Source organism: Harmonia axyridis, chromosome X, assembly GCF_914767665.1.
Source record: "Harmonia axyridis chromosome X, icHarAxyr1.1, whole genome shotgun sequence".
Lineage (NCBI taxonomy): Eukaryota > Metazoa > Arthropoda > Insecta > Coleoptera > Coccinellidae > Harmonia > Harmonia axyridis.
This window is the reverse complement of record NC_059508.1, coordinates 35981209-35986208: the sequence shown is the minus strand read 5'-3', so window position 1 is coordinate 35986208 and position 5000 is coordinate 35981209. Positions and strand designations below refer to the sequence as shown.

The window sequence follows — 5000 nt, the reverse complement described above, 5'->3', positions numbered from 1 at the left end:
AGGAACCATAACTGATTTAATGAGCCTTTCGCGGTTTCACCTTAATTTGGCTTGTACTGAGACATGCATGGCTTAATCTTTGAGACAAGCATATGACTACTGGCAGGATCAACCAGGGAACTGCGTGCTTATACGATCGGTCCACGAGATTGCCGGTATGGCCAAACCCGTTCGCCTCTCGTCATGTGGCACTAGCCATGTCGATTGACTTCGACTAGCGCCGCACATCAGTAAGTGCAAGTCCTCGACGAAACGACGTAACAGCCCCCAGTCAGCATGAGACTCAAGCTATATATACATCATCATCATCTCGGACAAAACACCGATCAAAAATGAGAAAGTTTCTAGAAACAATCCCTCGCCAAGGCGTCCATATATAATACGAACCCCCGGCTATCAACTAATTTCTTATACACATTCCATCTCGACCCTTCGCTATACATGTGAATATAACGACACGGTGATTCGAGATTCAACAATATTTGTCGCTCGGAACGAATTGAGTGGTTGCAAATTTTTTGTGAACATAACCCGCAACGGGCAGAGGATCACGATTTTAAGGTTGGTCGCTTAAAGGCCATTCGACTACAAAGAGACGAAGCGGACCGCGACCTCGCTGCATGAGGTTGACGAAAGCGACCCAAGATGCGAAAGCCGAAACCAACACACCTTGCCAGTACCCAAACGCCGAGGTCGGATTCGGGTCTACCACTTACCAACTGAATATCATCCTAAAAAGAACTCCAAACAGTCTAGGACAGGACCCATTCTCCACCCCTTCTATATATGTCAGGAGAACCCCGGATTCCCCTCCAGACACGATTTAGCAAACTTTTCCCGATCGATCCGACCCACCGAGGCCGTTTCGACCGTTCGCCGCGCCTACTAGAGCTGATTTCTTCGGACTCCGATCAGAAAATCCGCCGATGCATGTCGTTAACACCTAGTCCGCCTCGTCCGATCGATCGAGGCCGTTTCGACCGTTCGCCGCGCCTACTAGAGCTGATTTCTTCGGACTCCGATCAGAAAATCCGCCGATGCATGTCGTTAACACCTAGTCCGCCTCGTCCGATCGATCTAGGCCGTCTCGATCCACCCATCGCGCATCGAAAGTCGCATCTCTCGAACTCCGATCCGGAAATCGGCCGATGCATCACGTTAACTATTTCTTATATATCTAATATAATATACATCGAGACGGTAAGAATTCTTTTAATCGAAGATATACATATACTTCTCATCAATATCCAAAAGCTTATCGAAAAATAAATTACTCAACTTTTACGTGAAGAATCGTTCACCCAAACCTTATCCCCTATATATGTCAGGAGAACCCAAGGTTCCCCTCCAGACACGATTTAGCAAACTTTTCCCGATCGATCCGACCCACCGAGGCCGTCTCGACCGTCCGCTGCGCCTACTAGGGCCGATTTCTTCGGACTCCGATCAGAAAATATACCGATGCATGTCGTTAACACCTAGTCCGCCTCGTCCGATCTATCTAAACAGTCTCGACGCACCCAACACTCTTTCAAAGTCGGATTACTCGGACTCAATCTGAAAATGGACCGATGCATGACGTCAACACTTAGCCCGCCTCGTCTGATCGATCTAAGCCATCTCGACCCACCCAACACGCCTTCCAAGTCGGATCACTCGGACTTCGATCTGAAAATCTCCGGACTCATTTTTATGAATATCCCCAGTCAGTAAGAACGTTATTTCGCCAATATATACCAACAATAAACCATATTCCAATAGCTGAACCAAAAATATAATTCCCGATCCAAACGTTCTGCATCGCCCAACGCGACCACCTTCCCTATATATGTCAGGAGAGCACAGGGTTCCCCTCCAGACAACACTTACGCTCTATCCCCGACTCTCGGTCGATCGATAGGCCAGGTCAGCGGTGTCTGTTTCGGCCGAAGCTCGGACTTTGGTCAAAATGTTCCGATACAAAATTTGAACCAAGATAGATACAGATATGATTCCTTCTTAAATATACGTTGATTATCGAACAGAATATGGTAAATATTTTGCGATGACCGAGGATTTCATGAATTTTTTTTTTTTTCGAAAAAATTTTCTGTTATCGGAATTTCCTCAAATTTCATTTGGTTGCCTACTAATGCATATTAAAAACGATAATCAACAATCAGAATCATTATTTATCATTTATTTCAATTTTTATAATGAAAAACGTTCACGTCCTTTCGCGCCTCTCGATCGTCGTTTACGTGATGCATCGGTCAGCCCTAGTTTACGTGGTGCATCGGTAAGATCGAGTTCACGTTCTGCATCGGTAAGATCCAGTTCACGTGGTGCATCGGTAAGATCGAGATTACGTGGTGCATCGGTAAGATCGAGTTTACGTGGTGCATCGGTAAGATCCAATTCACGTTCTGCATCGGTAAGATCCAGTTCACGTGGTGCATCGGTGAGATCGAGTTTACGTTCTGCATCGGTGTGATCTAGTTTACGTTGTGCATCGGTAAGATCGAGATTACGTGAAGCATCGGTATGATCGAGTTTACGTTCTGCATCGGTCTGGACTTAGAGATATATTTTCGACGTGAAAATGTTCCGATACAACTTTTGAACCAGGATAGTTAGAGAGATGATTTTTTCTGGGATGTACGTTGATTGGGGAATGGATTGTGGAAAATAACTTGCCATGACCGAGGTGTTCTCGAATTTTTTTTTTTTTTCGAAAAATATTTTCTGATTTTGGATTTTACTCAAATTTGATTTCGTTGCCTTCTAATGTGTTCTAAAAGAGTAAATCAGTAATCAGAATCGAAAAATATTTTTCGGATTTTTTTTTTTTTGAAAAAAAATTTTCTGATTTTGGAATTTCCTCAAATTTGATTTGGTTGCCTTCTAATGTGTTTTTAAAGCGTAAATCAGTAATCAGAATCAATATTCATTGTCGACTTTAATTTTTATAAGGAAAAATGTTCACGTCCTTAAACGCCTCCCCATCATTAGCCCGAGTCCAAGTCGATGTCAGTCCCGAGCGGACGGTGTCAGATACTACCTATCGCCCCGGTCTGGACTTGGCGAGGTATTTCGACGTGAAATGTTCCGATACAACTTTTGAACCAGGATAGTTAGAGAGATGATTTCTTCTATGTTGTACGTTGATTGTGGAATGGATTGTGGGAAATAACTTGCCATGACCCAGGTGTTCTTGAATTTTTTTTTTTTTCGAAAAAAATTTTCTGATCTTGAAATTTCCTCAAATCTGATTGCGTTGCCTTCTAATGTGTTCTAAAAGAGTAAATCAGTAATCAGAATCAATATTCATTGTCGACTTTAATTTTTATAAGGAAAAATGTTCACGTCCTTAAACGCCTCTCCATCGTTACCCCGACTCCAAGACGATGTTAGACCGGAGCGGACGGTGTCAGATGCGACCGATCTCCCCGGTCTGGACTTAGCGAGATATTCCGACGTGAAATGTTCCGATACAAAAATTTAACTGTGATAGTTAGAGAGATGGTTCCTTTTGTGATGTACGTTGATTGTGTAATAGAATATGGAAATAAACTTGAGATGACCGAGGTCTTCTGGGATTTTTTTTTTTTTTCGAAAAATATTTTTCGATTTCGGAAATCCCTCAAATTTCATTGAGATATGTCCTAATGTGTTCTTAAAGCTTAAATCAACAATCAGAATTAATATCCAAAAGTTATTTCATTTTTTATGAGGAAAAACGTTCACGTCCTTTCCGCTCCCAAAAAGTGAGATATCATAGAAAATATCGCAATATATGTTGTTTACGGCCATACCACGCTGAAATTGCCAGTTCTCGTCAGAACACTGAAGCCAAGCAGCGTCGGGCGCGGTTAGTACTTGGATGGGTGACCGCTTGGGAACACCGCGTGCTGTAAGCTTTTTTTTTACGTTCTGCATCGGTCTGCCGAGATAACGTGGTGCATCGGTATGATCGAGTTTACGTTCTGCATCGGTAAGATCGAGATTACGTGATGCATCGGTAAGATTGAGATTACGTGGTGCATCGGTAAGATCGAGATTACGTGGTGCATCGGTAAGATCGAGTTTACGTGGTGCATCGGTAAGATCCAATTCACGTTCTGCATCGGTAAGATCCAGTTCACGTGGTGCATCGGTGAGATTGAGATTACGTGGTGCATCGGTAAGATCGAGTTTACGTGGTGCATCGGTAAGATCCAATTCACGTTCTGCATCGGTAAGATCCAGTTCACGTGGTGCATCGGTAAGATTGAGATTACGTGGTGCATCGGTAAGATCGAGTTTACGTGGTGCATCGGTAAGATCCAATTCACGTTCTGCATCGGTAAGATCCAGTTCACGTGGTGCATCGGTAAGATTGAGATTACGTGGTGCATCGGTAAGATCGAGTTTACGTGGTGCATCGGTAAGATCCAATTCACGTTCTGCATCGGTAAGATCCAGTTCACGTGGTGCATCGGTAAGATGGAGATTACGTGGTGCATCGGTAAGATCGAGATTACGTGGTGCATCGGTAAGATCTACTTTACGTTCTGCATCGGTCTGCCCTTGTTTACGTGGTGCATCGGTAAGATCGAGATTACGTGAAGCATCGGTATGATCGAGTTTACGTTCTGCATCGGTCTGCCCGATATTACGTGGTGCATCGGTTCAGCCCTAGTTTACGTTGTGCATCGGTCTGGACTTAGAGATATATTTTCGACGTGAAAATGTTCCGATACAACTTTTGAACCAGGATAGTTAGAGAGATGATTTTTTCTGTGATGTACGTCGATTGGGGAATGGATTGTGGAAAATAACTTGCCATGACCGAGGTGTCCTCGAATTTTTTTTTTTTTCGAAAAAAATTTTCTGATTGTGGAATTTTCTCAAATTTGATTTGGTTGCCTCCTAATGTGTTCTAAAAGAGTAAATCAGTAATAGGAATCGAAAAATATTTTTCGGATTTTTTTTTTTTTTCGAAAAAAATTTTCTGATCGTGGAATTTCCTCAAATTCGAT

The 5000-nt window shown here is 43.0% G+C and overlaps 2 non-coding genes across 2 annotated transcripts in view; one reads left to right on the top strand and one right to left on the bottom strand.

Annotated features, from left to right (window-relative positions):
- LOC123687559 overlaps positions 1-119 on the bottom strand; it is a 1906-nt gene extending 1787 nt beyond the window's left edge. Inside the window, exon 1 of the ribosomal RNA XR_006749277.1 lies at positions 1-119. This exon is cut by the window's left edge and continues 1787 nt beyond it. This is a non-coding gene — a ribosomal RNA (small subunit ribosomal RNA).
- A 3661-nt stretch (positions 120-3780) lies between these two features.
- LOC123688340 lies at positions 3781-3899 on the top strand. Its single transcript, XR_006749868.1, has one exon. It is a non-coding gene; the product is annotated as a 5S ribosomal RNA (ribosomal RNA).
- Positions 3900-5000: the final 1101 nt, after the last annotated feature.